Source organism: Camelus dromedarius, chromosome 21 (genome assembly GCF_036321535.1).
Source record: "Camelus dromedarius isolate mCamDro1 chromosome 21, mCamDro1.pat, whole genome shotgun sequence".
NCBI lineage: Eukaryota > Metazoa > Chordata > Mammalia > Artiodactyla > Camelidae > Camelus > Camelus dromedarius.
Window position 1 is genome coordinate 3,936,249 of NC_087456.1, and position 17,365 is coordinate 3,953,613.

General features: G+C 41.0%; 1 protein-coding gene across 4 annotated transcripts in view; it reads right to left on the reverse strand.

The window, feature by feature from the left end:
* Window positions 1-17,365, reverse strand: part of LOC116151557 (trafficking protein particle complex subunit 9) — a 373,012-nt gene that overhangs the window by 343,627 nt on the left and 12,020 nt on the right. For 2 of the 4 annotated variants that reach the window (XR_010377092.1, XR_010377091.1), the window contains exon 4: window positions 1,968-2,153. The gene's annotated coding sequence lies outside the window, so the exon portion shown is untranslated. Of the gene's footprint in view, window positions 1-1,357; window positions 1,415-1,967; window positions 2,154-12,697; window positions 12,772-17,365 lie in introns of those variants that run through there. The other 2 variants (XM_064477021.1, XM_064477022.1) reach the window with 2 other exon arrangements.

The window sequence follows — 17,365 nt, forward strand, 5'->3', positions numbered from 1 at the left end:
GCCATGGGACTCACGTGGGAAGCAGTTTTGGAGAAATTTCCAGGTATAGAATGTAACCAACTATACATAGAACTCTAAAAAAAGAAAAGGTGCAATACTCTGATCTTGGAAGACACTCAAAATATTCTCCTAAGCCTTAGTAGCTGGAAATGCTGGGCTTCTCCTCAGCCACTTATTTATTTCACAGCCAGTGAGCATCTCCCACAAACCCTGTTTCCCTGTGTCTGCTGGGAGCCTCAGGCACACTCTTGCTGTCGATATTATAAGTCAACAGGGCAGAGGCGTGTGTCTCATGCCTGCAACTCTCACACAGGCTCGCCTCCTAGCCTCACTGTCTGAACTTGGCCCCATTTTCTCACCTGTTTATTTGGTATCTGTTCTTCTGTAAGCTGCCTGAAATGCTTTTTGGAACAAGTCAGAAGAATGAGTGGGTAGAGAAATGGACAGTTGGACAGGTGAGAGGTGGGCAGACAGACAGAGAGACTCCAAGAAAAGGGGAACAAAGAAAATTTCCTCTGCAAAACCCTCTTCTAGTCAGGGAAGAAAACCACCACGGAGAAGTGTGAAGGGGCAGTTGGCTTAGGGCTGTTTCCTGGATTCCATGAAAGTCACACCAAGAGATGAGAGGGTAGAACTATAAATAATAAAAGAAAAATAGCATGCATGCTTGAAAAATATATCTACAATATGTACTTTCTTAAGAATAGATTCAAATCAGCAGGGCCCAATAACACAATCCTTGGGTATTTACAGAAGTGAGAATCCCATCTCCAAACCACAAGGCATCCCTTCGGAGCACTGAGAGTCTACACGGGGCTGTCATAAAGCCGTCACCGCAAAAATTATGCTATCTTGCACTTAAGACGAATGAGCAGCTGAACTCGGGCTGCCCACGCGGGTCATTTACACCCTACAGCACCTCTACGGTTGTGGGATGCCTAGCGAGCCCAGTCTCTGCAGGACAGAAAACAAGTCCGGGAGAGGCTAAGCCGACCTACCAGTTCTCCATCTCACAGGACTGGTCACTCCAGAGCAGGACTCGAACTCGGACCCACGTTTGTAACCACAGTACTACCGTAATTTATGTGCTTTTTGTGTGTATAATACATTTGTTTCTGGCATGGAAGGACATTTAATAAATGATCGGTTGTCTTGTCTATCTCATTAGCTCACAATCTTTATATTTTTGAATTGTACTCTTTTCCCCTGGAGAACGGAATGGAAAGAACGGGGGTCAGAATGAGGTGGGGCTCAATTCTTTATCTGTTACCTCATCTCATCCAAGTCCCCAACCAGGGAGAAGGAGTAAATGTTCTCTTCATCTTTTAAAGAGAAGGCTCCAGTGATGGTGACTTACTCAACTCCAAAACCAAGGCTTGGGGAAGGGCACATGCAGCAACCAGAGCTGTATCACCTGTAGGAAGGCGAAAAGGGCTCAGGGGAGGGCTCAGGGGGTCAGCCTGATTTAATTTCAATCGATAAAAGAATACCACACTCTAAAAATACTAGCATGCAGTGGATTTGCTCTTTCTTGACATCTAGCAAGTTTCCACAGCCCACATGTAACATTATCATGAACTAGTGAAAGGAAGAGTCCACAAACAGGAAAAATCTATGCCACAGGCAGGCTGAAACCCAGGCTGGAGGAAAGGAAGAGAAAGGGCATAGTTAAGAAAAGGGGAAAGTCTGGGAAAAAGATATCATCACAAGGACTCTCAAGCATCATTCAGCAATCATATAATCATTCATTCAAGAAAGAGTTACTTAGGTCCTATTTTGTGCAAGATTTTACTGAGGGCAAAGAAAGACCGCAGCGTCCATGGTAGCAGCAAGTGGCGGAGCTATAATACAATTCTGATCCCGGTACCTTGCACACTTGTACTCAGTATAAAGGGAAAAAAATAAAATAAAATAATACTATGTAAACTCTATGCATTGTTGAAAAAAATTAAATAAGACTTAAATACCTGGACAGACACACGATGCACATTCCTGGATAAGATGACAGCGCTCTTGGGATGGCAGTGCTCCCCAGAGTTATCCGTATACTTCACGTGGTCTCGATCACAATCCCAGCGGGCTCCTCTGCAGTAACTGACTAGCTGCTGCTACAATTCATATGGGAATTCGAGGGTCTCAGTAACCAAAACGTACTTGAAAAAGAAGAGCAACGTGAGAGGACTTGTAATTCTCAATTTCAAACCTTACAACTGTATCTCCAGGTGAGATTAGAGGCCATTTTAAGTTATTACTGTGTTTATCCTTATTTTCTAAATTCTGTAAAACAAATATACCTGTTAGAATAAGAAAAATAAAAAGTAAGGTATTTTTAAAACATGCACACCGATTCATTCATTGGGAAAAAAGTATTTTAACTATAAAGAGATAAACAAATATCTAGTGAAAAAGGACTACTTAAAAACAAGTGTGCATTTACAATTTTCATAAATTGAAAACTGAAAAGCACAAACACATCAAGTTTCTAGGGAGACTGGTGAAACATATTAATAGTTATTTTCAAAAATTCTAATTGAACAATGAAAACTCAAGAAAGGGAAAATCGTGATTGACAGCCAACTGCAAACAGATGGAGAGCAAAGGCCTAGAAATCACAGTTCCTTTAAATCTGCTACTAACTCAGTAGAAGAGGAAATTCCTCACTGAGGGGACAGTGGAATCCCATTCATAAGACAGGATACACAGTACAAACTGCAGTAGTAATGGGAGTGAATTTCTTAGAAGAATTCTAAAGTTACAACATTGCTGAAAAACTATAAAAACACTGACAGACAGATTAAAACACACAGTCATATATATTATATAGAAACATGAAGTCTGCTCCCATGTTGCATAGAAATACAAACATATTTGTTCATTTATAGGCACTGATTACTTTATCCCAGATAGAATATTTCAACTAAAACAAAAAATCAATAATACACTCCTCTTGTCAAATCTGCTTGATAACTTACTCTGCTATGTAACCATAATGTGTCTAAGATAGATCTAAAATTAGTGAAAAAGATCTTTGTATGGTTTCTTGAATTCTTCTCAAAATTCCAAGCTTAATTTTAAAATAGATCTGAGCAATATTTCTATATTATTTTTTCCCTTGTGAAATGAACAACATAGTCTGTTGTCAAAATTCTGTCCTTACAATGATTCACAAGCACCGTATCCTCACAAAACTGCTGGACAGCAAGGCACTATCCAGACACTGTGACCAAACAAATGAAACACAAGGAAGACAGTGACCCTATTCTGGAGGGCTTATAATCTGTGTCAACACCGGGTTTTTATTTGATTGGTTTGATTTGGTAGTAAAATAAAATCAATCAAGTACTTTCTTCTTTGAGCATTCTGTAAGTCATGACTGTTTTTAATGTCATGAGCAGGAAAGACTTAAGCATGACTTGATTAGGTCAACTAGCAACAATCATCACAGGGGAGTGAGTAATAAAGAAGTAAACTGATAGCAATGCTTCTGCCTACATGAGACCTAAAATAAATCTACACTGATATCTGAAAGGAAAATGAGGAGATGAGGTCCCCAATGAGAAAACAAACTAACAAGAAATCAAAAAAGGAAAGACGTTTTCATTAACGATTCCAGACAGTAGTGGAGCATGGTGGTGAAGATCACAGATGCTTGGGACAAACATGAGGGTCTGAACTCCCACAGCACCGGGTAGCTGTGACACTGATATTTCAGAGAAATTTTCTGCATCTCAGCCTCCTATCCATAGACTGGGGACAACAACCGCACCCATCTCCTAGAACGGCCCTATGAATTAAGTTATTTTATATATAAAAGTTTAAATAAAATACCTCAGATTTTAAATAAAACCCCAAAACCCAAGGAACAAAGAAAACAGAGATAAATTGGAGTTCATCAAAATTTAAAACTTTGCTTCAAAGGACACCAACCAGAAAGTGAAAAAACAACACACAGGAGAAAATTTTTTCAAATCATTTATCTGATTTGGAATTTGTATCTCCAAATGAAAAAAAAAAAAAAACCCTACAACTCAATAATAAAAAGGCAACTCAATTAAAAGGTGAATAAAGGATCTGAAAAGATATTTTTCAAGGAAAATATATAAATGGCCAATAAGCACAATAAAACGATGTTCAATATCATTAGCTGTAAGGGAAATCAAGTCAAAACCACTAGGAGAAACCGCTTCACATTCACAACAATAGGTTATAAAAAAAAAAAAAGCGTAACAAGCACTAATGAGGACACATAGAAAGCGGAGCGCGCAGCCATTGCTGGTGAGGACGTAACACAGCGTGAACACTTTGGTAAACAGCCTGGCAGGTCCTCAGAGAGTTGAACAGTTGGTTTCTAAATGACCCAGCAATTCTGCTCTCTGGGCACACACGTAAGAGAACTGAAAACAAATGTCCACATAAAAACTCCTACAGGAATGTTCACGGCGACACTACTCATCACAGCCAAAAAGCAGAAACAACCCAAATGCCTATCACCTGATGAATGGGTAAACAGTGGGGCCCAGCCATACAGTGGAATATTATTCAGCAATAGCAAAGCATAGAGTACTGACCCAGGCCACAACGTGGACAAACATTGAAAACGTTACTCAGTGTGAAAGAAGTCAGTCACAATAGACGGTTCCACTTACATGAAGTGACTCGATTTAAATGAAATGTCCAGCACAGGCAAATCCACAGGGAGAGAAGAATGGCTCCTTGGGGCTAGGGGAGGATGGGGAAGATGGGAATGACTGCTTATACATACGGGGCTTCAAGTTGGGGGGATGAAAATGTTCTAAGATTGAATGAGATGCACAATTCTGGGCATAGAGTAAAAACCGCTGTACATTTTAATAGGTGAATTGTATTAAAACTCTTAAGAAAAAAAGCACCTCGGGCCAGTACCTTCCATAGTAAATGCAAATTGCTAACTTTTAATAGAGGAAGAAGAAACTGCCCTCAGCATGAAAGCAAGAGATCAGCAAATGTGAGTTAACCGAAATTGGACAAGAGCATTTCACTTGAAACAGTTGCTGAGTGTACACGAAATATTCAGAAATAGGAAAATCAGTTTCACATCACGAAGAAGCATTCTGCTTCAAATGCAGATCAAGGATTCGGCAAGCCCAGCTGCTAGAAATGACCAGAGAAGAAACCTGGTTCGTAAAACAAGCACCAGAGCCAACAAGGTAATAGTGGTGAGGAAAACAGGCGGCCGAATATCTGGAACAGTTTGCTACAAATAATTACTCCACTGAAAATTTAAAAATAAAATGAAAGTGATGAAATGCTCTGTTGACCTCACGTGAATGGGCTTCCTTCGGTGCTCGACTGTTCTGTAATCCCGATTGAGAGACTCAGGAGAATCAGCATGGCTCCTGGGAGTCCCCAAAGGACTGCCCACCAGCATGCTGACCACCATCACATCTGCCAGTGTTGAACTGCAGAGAAGAGACCAAATTCTGAAAGGCACAGGAAATGTTGACAAGGGAAGAAATGGCTGCAGTCAGTCCTGGGACAGAGGCCCTCTGAGCAGAGGCCAGAAGGCTGCAAGTGAACTGCAGTGGCCCTGGGGCAGGAAGGGACCACGGGGGAGCAGATCTCAATTCTCTTCTCTCTCTCCCTCGGGTAGGAGAGATAAAGCCTGCATCCTTCTCACCTGGAACTGTGGGTTCTGGCTGGCAGAAGTCTTACCGACATGGAATGATTATTCAAGACTCTGTGGAAAAAGTCAAGAAATCGAGAGGGAGTAGGGAGCCAACTCCACGAGCCTCTCAAATGCTCCCATATTTATTGTGTATAATAAAAGGAAAAAGTCATTAATAGTTGTGTGATAGTAAGGAGGAACTTCGGGAAAGACGGGATGAGGCAGAGATTGTAAAATCCACAATGAGTACAAAGGATTTGTGTATCTTTAGGGAAGTCATGGGGTGAGGGGAACAAGATAAATTTTTAGATTGTGAATTACAAAGCAGACCACCAGACCAGCCAGGTCCTTGTATTGGGGATAATAGAATATCTAACAGCACACAACCCCAGCGTTTATAGCTGAGGGCCATGGTCCTTGCTTTGCAACCAGCAGAGTGCTATCTAAAACCTCAACTATGCAAGCAAAGCATTGTCTCTGCTTTTTAAGGCAAGGAGACTGGAGTGAGGATGCACAGGCACTTGCTTGCAAAGCAGTTTCTAAGCATATTTTTTTCTTCTTAAAGTTCACAGGCGGCTGGGGTGTGTTACAATTTGTTAACCCAATCATGGGCTCCCACATGGAACCATTATGGAGGACACCCTAGGATGACAAATCCTGCCTCTGGGTTTTTCCTGCCATCTTCAGCCACTCTAGCAGGGTCTAGGCACATCCGTGAATAACGATCCTACAGAACCACCCACACTCTTAACTCTTGGTGCTTGAAACTTAATTTTAGCTCTACACAACTTACTGTAGAAAAGTTTCAGAAATAAAAGATATAATATTCCTTTTAAATCTCATCATATTACTGATTTTTCTGATTGCTCTAATCTGCTTCTACTGGGTAAAGCACATAATTCTGCAGGTGAACTCAGTAATTTCCATTAGGCATATCTATCCAGTTTGGGCTCGCTAACTTCTATTGGACAAATATCGATACACTTAATTGATTTCTTTGTTTATCAATTTCAGCCGGGAGGAGAGGGAGTGACAGTCTTTTCCTCAGCCCACCCTCAACTCTTTTCTCATCAACTCAGGCATCCTGAAAACAAAACAATTGTTTCCCTTCTACACTTTCCACAAACCTAAGAGGAAACATCAGCCAGGAGAAAGAATTCAACACAAATGTTAAAACAAAAATCTATAAACCTGAAGCAACTCCATCTCCAAATCATGATACACAATGACATGAGAGTAAGTGTGTCAGGCACAAAGCATGCGTGAGCCTGACCACCTGATTTCTATTCTTCAAAGGAAGGAAGGTTTTCCTATTTTTTATTATCATTCTTTCTCATTGTTTCTGATTATGCCAAAAAATAGTTTATGAAATAATTATGCACTGCAATAACAGATTTTTATTGTATCAATTATAGAAGGCATTCAGAGGTGATAGGGAAACCCAGCTCTCTAAAAAATGCAAAATTTCTTCCCCTGTTAAGAACATGTATACAAAATGCAACAGAGAATTCAAATTCTTGTGGAGAGGAGCAAAAGCCACAGAACCAAAGCAAATTCATTACAATGAGTCAATTCAAAATTCACTGAACAAACATGATCAATGCATTCAAATAATTTTAAAGGCACACTGCAAACCATTCACTTAATGATCTGCAGGCTAGAGGAAGCATTTCCCTCTTTAACAGACAACAGAATTCAATAGGGTGCCCCAACAAACAAGGACCAAAGAACAATCAGGTTTTTAACAGTTCTAATAAATCAGCATGTTCTAAACATCAAAATCCAGAAAATTTAAACATTCATTCAAACCACAATGAAACAAGCATTTAAAAAAAAAAAAAAAAACAAAGAATCTAAGCACATAGATCATGTACATAGATCAATGAGAATGTCTTGTACCGCTGGAAGAAAGAACAGGCTATAGCCTTTTACTTGAAAAATAAAACTACTTTTAAAGATAACTGCTAAAACACATTTCATCATTCATGTTGCCTTGAAAAATCTGAGGCACTTGTATCTGATCAGAAAAGCAATTCTGAGTAATAGTAGGTTACAATTCAGTGCCAGTTTGCTTTAGAAGAAAAGAGAAAAGTAAAGCGACTGTTTCTCATATTCTGCACAAAATGTGAAGTGCCTCCATGCCTCTTTCTCCTCCCGTTTTCTAAGCTCATGCTCCCCAACCCTTCTGAAACAAGTATGACAACCTATTATTCCCAATATGCCAAATGACAAAAGAATATCAATTTATTTGTGTAAATATATGCCTACACCTTGAACTGGAGGAGAAAGGTATCAGAAGGCTATATGGAACTTATTTCTACCTTCCTGAAATCACACACACAAACGTTCACACAGACACAGACACATACCCCCTGGATTACTGGACACTTCACAAGCTTAGGAATTCCAACTTCTAGAAGATAACTTTGTAGTTAGTTTAAAATACAAAACTGTCAGCTTTTGAAAGCCTTGATCATCTGCTAAACCATCCAAATATCAGAGAACCAATTAGCCTTCTCTGTAGAATGTAATTTCCATTGATGGCAAAACAGACCCTAAGAAGTACTGGATCAAAGACTCGTGATTATCACTACCTATGATCGTTTTTAAGCACATTAACAGATTCAGAAATGTACGTCTCAACATTTATTCTTATTGAAATAGCATACGTGTTCAATTGTCTATACAGAGACTAGGTCCCATGATGGTGTTTAAGAGCTATTTTGTGTATTGCAATATTTATTTTCAAGTGCAGACAAGGAGGGTGTGTATTACTCAGTTGTAGAGCACCTACTTAGCATGCACAATGTCCTGGCTTCAATCTCCAGTACCTCCAAAAAAATAAATAAAAATAAGTGCATATTTAAAAATAAGAATAAAGTTATAAAAAAATGCAGACTAAAAACCACTGCAATCTAGGTGCTACAATTATACTGAAAAAACAAGGGTTTCTATCAAACACTGACTATATGCCAATCACAAAGACAACCACAAATCACACCTGACAACCATCACGTGTGATTCTCAGCAACCCTACTAAGTAGACACGGATGAGAAACCTGGCACTGCGGATGAGGAGACGGAGCTCGGAGGAGCCAGGGACGCTGACCGTCCTGCTCCCCGTGACACCACATCAGCCCAGGGCAAGCGCTGACAGAGCTGCTCTGAGGGGACACCCAGCTGCATGGAGCCTTGGGGCACTGGGGAGTCCCAGAAAACACTAAAAATTCTTCAGTGAAAAACCAGCTCAAATATATTACACTGTGCCACAACCTTTAAGCAGGGAACATGACTGAGATCTTTTTGATGCCTCCGTGTCCTTTCTGCCATCATCAATTATTTGCCCTCTCAGCACGACCAGTGATGAACTGGACCCCATATGAAGTGCACTCAGATGGAAGAACTTTTAAAGCTGTTTTATGAAGTTTGTAAGACTCTGTCTATGCCTCACACAGGCGGTCATCCATCACTTCTCACCGGTGTGGATGTACCACCTGAAATCACTCCTTTCTCCTTTTTAAAATCCCTTCATCTAATCCAGACTTTTCAACAGCAAAGCAGCAGCTCAACCACAGACAGTGGACAGCCTTTCACCAAAAGGACTCGAACAGCCCATCGGACACCTGGAAGCCCTTTTCTTCTATTAAACCCACTTCTGGTACTTCATCATTTTCTGATTGGTGGACTTGGCCACTGACTGGCCTACTCAGAGAGCTCCCAGCCTCACATCCGGGGGTGGGAGAGGACCCTGCTGTTTGGAGAAATCAGTGAGGAAGGCGGACATCCTCCAGCCAGGTCTGCATGGGTAGAAGTGCGACAATGTGCTCAGAAATTATACCGTCAGCATCCCTGGGCTCCCATGGACTGGTTTCACATTAACCAAACTCATGACACACCGATGCAAGAAAACCAGAAACTTAACTTATTAATGTAACAGAAGTGAAACTATAAACCAGACTGAAATATCAGAGTTCAACCATGAGTACATTTTCTCCTCCACGGCCCAATCACGGGCAGGCAGTCACATGGCAACCATGGACAGAAGCAGAGCAGGAAGGGTTTCTAGATTAACTCAATGGACTAAATTTCTGTTATACGAACAGATCTACTGCCTGGAAAATAATTAACGCTAATCACAGTGCACACTTCGTGGACAGTGGCCGAGACACGACAGTGAGCACCTGTGTAACTCTCCTTTCCCTATCCTTTCTGGGCTAACTGATGCACAGACGTTTAGAAATCCAAGGATGCAGATACCTCTAAACACCCAAATCCCATCTCTGGGAGCCTCAAAACCAGACAACCAGGGTTTAAATATCAGCTCTGCCACTTACTAGCTCTGTAATTTTGGCCAACTTACTTACCCTCTCCGTGCCGAAATTTCCACAATGTAAAACTGGGATAACAATCAAACCTTCCTTACTCGCTTGTTGAGAAGATTGAAGGAATCATTTCTGTAAAACTCTCAGAAAAGAATGTAGCACATTTTTGGTGTTCAACAAATGTCAACTTAATATAAAAGTGATTTACAAGTCTCCCTTCTAATAATCTTATGTGTTTCCTGGCTAGTATAAGTCCCAAAGAAAATCCTTATTGATCCTTTTATAAACTCTTGGGGAGCACCCTCCTGTTTCATCCCACCACCTGTTTAAACTAAGGAGGGGATGCCTCCTCCCCACTCCTCTGGGCCATGGAGAGTGTTTCTTCCTTCATACCCGTGGCCACTGGCTCACAGCTAGGCTTTGTCACACTAACAGAGTGAGGTGTGAGTCCAGGGAGACAAGCAGGGAATGTGAAACCCTACCTTTCCCTCCAGTGTTGGTCACCATTGGGAAGCACCTGGGATGCTCAGCTTCATGGCAGGACAGCCCCTTGCATGAAGGGGCATGTCCTCTTAAGGGAAGGCTCGCTGTGTCACAGAGCTACCTGGGACAGGGTGAGTCTCTAATTCTGGGACACAGTATCATGACATGAATTTTCCCACAGCCCTGAAGTTCATGGAGAACGTGGCTTCATCAGTAACAAAGAAGACATATATCGCCTGCCTAGTCTTTTGTGTCATCTCTCAGTTGGCTGCTGGAGACAACATGTGTATAAGTACTGGATCCCCTTAAGCCGCAACATATATGAAGTAACAAAAAATTCTGTGGCTTAACGTTGGTTCAGGGCGACTGTGTAACAGTTCTGACTCTGCTGATGCTAAATTATGGGTATAGGAACTATGGAACCTCCTCAAATATCTTTCATCATAAAACCAGCTTTTCTTGTTTTCCTGTTTCTTAGTAATTGCCAAAGACTGTAAAGTGATGGCTTCACACCAAACAGCAGCTAAAGTTTATGAGCCCTCTTGACATACCCACTGTGGTAAACACTTTACATAATTTATAATTCTCACAATTCTAGAAAGCAGATACGAGCGTCCCCATCTCACAGACGAGGGAAAAACTCAGAACGAAATGACTCAGTCTCACGTGGCTCAGTGGCAGCACGTGCACACAAACCCAAGTCAAAACACTACACCCCTTCCTATATGTACCAAATCTCCTACCACCAATTAACACACAGCGGCAGGGTCAATACTCAGGGAACTCAGTACACTTTTCAGCTTTAAGGTGCTCCAGAGGCCGCTACTAGCTGTTTTAAAAATTCCCGGCTCACTGGTTTCTAAGACTTGGAGAAAAGTCCGATTTTACCATTGTTTACACAGCAAGTCTGAGATGTTCACAGCGAGATGACAGAATAAAACTAAAATATAAGCAGAATAATTTTTCCAGTTAGACAGACATAATGGGCTTTGTGCTATTCTGAAGCATCAAGGAAAGTAATCAAAATAAAATCACGTTGTTTAAGCCTTCTTTTACAAACAGGAAAATTAAGAGTGTAAGAAGGTGCAACAGCGCCACCTATGGCTAAAAAGACCTTCCAGGTTGCTGGGAAACATGCAACATAAAAATTGCCTGTAGGATGAGAAACGAGAATCAGATAACTAAAAGCTTATGTAGCACATACTGCACTTTGCTTCGTGGGAAGGGTGGGGTATTCTGTATTTAATCTGATATTGCTAATACTCCTGAATATAAACAAAAGACATAGGCTCATGGAAACTCATCTTAGAAGAGGAAAGAATCAAGTCCAGCCTCTTCATTTTACAGGAGGGGAGACTGAGACTTTGGATTTGTCCTCCTGTCAATCAGCAGCAAAGCTCTCCTAGGCCTCATGTCTTGCACTGTAGCAAAAACCAACAGATCCGTACTAGGCCTATATTCATAAAAGTCACGTCTGTATTTTTCCAACAGTAGGTAATCTAAGTATCTTGCAAAATACTTCTCAAAGAGCCAGGAAATCATACAAGTTTGTTGAAATACAAAAACATTTATTTACATATTAAAACAGCATGAGCTTTATTCTGTCTATTAAAAAAGTGACATGTGAAATCAAAATTTTGATATTTTAAAACCTGTTAAGAGTGCAGAAAAAAAATCAAAATTTTATTTAATCACAAAACAGAGAAGCTTATTCCCTGAAAATGATCAATGTGGATTTTTCTAAACTTAATGGTTCTGGTCAGAATCCCAGGAATTTAAATGTCTGAGTGGATTGTTACAGGACAACAGGAATTCTGAGTTGTAACAATACACATTCTTTGTAAATAATTTTCAAGGTCCTCTGCTTAAGGCAATTTAACTAGTCCCTGTCTCACTAGAATGATACAGATTTCATTAAAACTTCATACTGCCCTAGAAGTAAAGAAAACTGAATCCTTGTTACTTTAATCCATATTCATAAATATCATATATATACATAATGAATATGCATCAGAAATAAGCTACCCTTTTTAGTATTAAGAGTTGATACTTCTAAAGTATCAGTCATTGTGACAGTACATTTTTATTAAGCACCTCTACGGTGCTTTGTATACAAGGCGTCTAACTCTCACTGTCAGACAAGGTAAACGATATTACTCAAATTTCACAAATGACGAAATGTACTTAAGCCATGAAAACAACTAACATATTCATCATCAGGAAAGGAAAGAGTAAGGATTTTACTTACAATACTCACTGACAATCTTTTCTTCCATACTAAGACTACATAAAACCAATTCAGTCTTTGTAAATTTTTCAGTCAATAAGTGCCCCTAGAGAAAAACAAGTAACATCATTAGCAATGGTTGGACGTTCAAAGCCCACTTCTCTTTTGCACTATAATTACTTTTAATGATTTGTTTTTAGTGCTTACAGAGCACTAAAACAAAAAAATATTAATTTTAAGTCATTACCTGAGAATAAATCATTTGTGAAAATGTACAATTTTATTTTATGCCACTCTGTCTCACATTCTCACTGGTGTCTCTCCTTTGAAGGCCTCATCAGGCTAAGATCGCTAAAATCGGTCATTTATGGACTCACAGGAGTTCGGGAAACCACTCAACGGTATGCTGATTAGAGGAGCAATTGAGAATGCATCCTGTGCAGCCTGGATTCCAGCACCGAGCTAGCCACCACCAGCCTGCGTGTGATTTGGGACAAGCTGGCCCATCAATCCCTCAGCTGCAAAAAAGGAGACACTGATACCTACGCTCAAACACCTGCTATGAAGTAAAACATGAGGAAAGCATTTTGACTTTAGGTATGTGTCCAATCACAGTGAGTTGGTCATTATGATGATGAGGATGGCTGTTAATAAATTAAGCTAGACCAAAAAGTAGAAATCACCATAAAGGAGAAACACTTTAAGTCAAACAGCATTTCCTTTTGGAGTGGATTGCAGAATATTCTATTGATTTTTTTAATAAACCAAATTTTGTCCATTAATTATAGATTTAAAAGTTCATGGACAAGTCTCCAGAAACAGTATTAGAGGCCTCTAACCTCTGATTACTAAGAAAGTAAAGTTTAAAAAAATCAGGGGGGATATTTTACCTCATTTGGGAGAGTATGTGCTTAGCATGCATGAGGCCCTCAGTTCAGTCCCCAATAACTCAATTTAAAAATTTTTTTTAAGAAATGGAGAATTAAAGCAAAAATTTGGAGGAATACAGAATTTTTTTAGAGACTCAACTCAGATTTAAGATGGGGAAAAAAACTTCCATTTCTCAGAGGAAATCTTGAGAACTATGTAAACTGGATCTGAGATGTCTAGTCTTTTAACATTATTCATGAATTCATATTACCAAGTCTTAAAACTACCTGATAACCCACAGTGGTGATACTAATCGTAACAGCTGCCAACGCGGATCGAGCTCCGGCTAGGACTGCTGTGTACTGACATCTCTGCTCCTGAGGCCTCACCAGGCTGAGGGCACTAAATTCGGTCATTCATGAGCATCTCGTTTAAGTCCTCCATTTGTGCTTCTCACTCCCCCCTCACCATCTGAGGGAAGCACTTTTATCATCTTCTCCACCCGCAGATAAGGCCACTGAGGCACTGAGACTAAATCCGTTCCAGGTCACATTGTTATTAAAGGATGTCTGTATTTCTGCTGTTTTTCTTTTGACAAAGGAATCTGAGATATCAATTCAAGAGAGACTGTTAAATAATCAAGTCTGTCTGGCCTTCACAAAGAGCAGATACTATAAATTCCTGATATAGGATGAGGCTGCTGCCACAAACTGACTCAGCTTGAAATTAACATCCAAAATGAAGCAGCGGATACACGTAAGTTATCATGACTGTCAACTCCGCTCACGGATCTGGGCCCTTCACTGTCTGAACGGGGGTGAAATCCCTACCCGTGTCTGGGAGGGAAGCGCGGCTCTTCCCAGTCTCACCCAGGCTTCACGGGCTGTTTCCCCCCACAGACTGTCCTCAACAATTAAAAAGCTCTCAAGATTTTTACATCATGCAAAACTGAAAGACATTTCTGCAGATGGAGCATTTTCTCAGGCTTAAACCTTTTTTGCCTACACTCACCAAGAGGGAAAAAGAAACATGACTCTACAAAGTCTCTGACCCTCACCACTCACAGGAGTAGAACGTCCTCAGCACAAGATGACTCTTCATATTGCAGGATGAGAACAAAATAAAGCCGCCCCAACATCAGGCACTCCCAGAGACAGCGCTCAGCAGTCTTCTGCACACTCACGGTTGTGCAGCCCTCAACACCATCTATTTCCTGAACACTTCATCACCCCAGAAGAAACCCCATGTCACTAACAGTCACTACTTAACAGCCCTCCACCCAGCCCCTTGCAACCATCACCTGCTCTCTGCCTCTGCATGTGCCTATTCTGGGCATTTGAGATCACTGAAACAACAATATGTGGCCGTTTGTGTCTGGTTCCTTTCACTTAACGTGCTGTTATCAAGGATCGTCCATGTTGAAGTGGCATAAGCACCTCTCTCTCTCTTTTTTTTTTTTTTTTGAAAACGTTAAAGTTTTTTAGAAGGTGGTAAGTAGTATCAAAAAGAGTATAGTGGAATATAAAGGATTGGGTTTCAAAGGGAAAAGGGCGGGTTGAGCAGTCAGGGTGGACTTCCCAAAGCAGGAGGTCTTTTTCATCTTCCCTTTTATTTTTTTTTCTTTTTTATTCACTCTTACCTCTGAATAATGTTCCACTACATGGAGATACTACATTCTGTTCATCAATTCAGCAGCTATGTATGGACGAGGTCCAGAAGAATGAGTTTAAAAGGTGACTAGCAGGGATGGCATTTAAACAAAGGGCAAGATGTGCTTTAAAAGAAAAGCCAACCAACAGAGGCACGAGGAAATTCACTGCGTTTCTGAGCAAAGTGCTTGCTTGCTTCGGCAGGACTATCATGCAGGGCTGGGGCGGATATTGGAAGGGATCACGGTGAGGGAGTCACCTGAGAAAACTCCCCACTGCAAGCAGCTCAGACAATTCTCCTCCCTCATCCTGTATGTTTAGAGCCATGTTTCTATGTTTCTCTTATTTCAAGTAATAGCACTTTAACTACACATCTGATCGTCTGCATCAGACCAACTTACCTCCAAGCCACAGAAAATCATTCACTGACCGGAGCAGCTTCAGGACATAACGGTGATGGATCAGGGAGTCCTGCAGCATCCCAGCCTACAGGCACAAACCCCACATGTGCCCTGTTGATGTCCAGAAATTAAAATGCGTGGAAATATCTTACTGCTGGTGCATGACATCTACCCCCAAATTACCCCAAAATCATGCTGGCAAAGCACTACTCAACCCTCTCACTACAAAAAAAAAAAAAAAAAAAAAAAAAAAAAAAAAAAGCTAAGAAGGCAAATTTAGGCTCTTCCATTGAAAACCAGCAACCGTCACTGCCAGTATCTCCGCTGGAATGCTCCTGACTTCAAAAACCACTGGGCAGTTACTTTTCAAACGTGTAACGCATGTATGTATTCCACGTAGATGACATTACAGAAGGATTTTTCTTTTCAAAAGTTCCAGTTGCAACATTAGCACAAGAAAGTTTATGTTTCAGCTCTAAAAACATTCAATTATCTTCCACTTTCTTAATGTTGATCCTATTATCATTTTATAAAGGGAGCTATGCTGCATATTATAAACCAACTCTTTGGCTTCTGCAAGCAAGACCTTTAGGACCTCACTATTTCAGAGCAAACTTTAATGATGCTTTGAGAGGTGGGGCCTGGGGCGCTCACTAACAGCTTTTTAAATACAGACGAGGATGTACTATTAAGTAATGCAAAGGCTCTAACTCCACATTAACTCAGAAACCAAAGAAACTACACCAAAAAGTTACTTTATCATTTTTAAATATTCCGATTCTTTTGAATATTAAATTTCTTAAAAGATATAATTTCTTTTTGATAAAAACAACAGCTGTATTAAATTTCCTTTCACCAAGAAAACAATCTTTATCAAGAATAAAAACCCCTATAAAAATCCAAAAGACGGGACGTTTCTAGCTAAGTGAACATGCAGATCTGAAAACAAACATATGTCCTATCAGATCTCACTCGAACAAGCGCAACAAAGTACTGGGCTACCCTAGAACTTACCTCTTCTGTTCCAAATGTTGGCTGAGCTAAGATCATCAGCCATGGCAGGGAAGGAGAGAAGAGGAATGTCCACCTGGCGGCCTCCATCTGTTTTCTTCCAGCCACAAGGTGCCGCAAGGGCGGCCCCACTAACAAGCCCTCCCCATAAGGAAATCCGTCATCCATATGCCCCTGCCGTCCCCAGGCAGCCCCGAAGCCCCACTCCCACTGGTCACCTCCCAGCCTGTGAATGGTCTAATGACCCCGCCAGTTGGTGGCAACCTCCCCCTCTTCCCCGCTACACACACACACACAAACACACACACACACAGAGCCAAGGCAGCCTTCCCAAAGCACAAATTTAATCACATCAACCCCAACTTCAAACCCTTCAGAGGCTCCCTGGTAGAGTTCTAGCCCCACCCCTGACCTTGACCCTGACCGTGTTCGCCCAGGCTCACCTCAGTACCCAGGTCTCCAGTGACCTCAGGGGCCCCCTGACTTGCTCTTACTTCCCACTTGCCTCCAGGCTCATTTTGACTGTTTCTCAAGGAAGCCTTCCCTCCCTCCAACCTCTGCAATTTGTTCCTCTGTTCCTAGAACTTTCTAGGTTAAGTCAACTTCTGACACTGCTAAGCTCCCAAGAAGCAATTACATTTTGCTTACTAATGTGGGCCCACTCTCTCTCCACTAGAAACTCAGAAGTGCGTGTGTTATGAATAAATGAATGACGGGGTGGGTCTCAAAGGGAGAGACATACCTGCTCTCGCCCATCC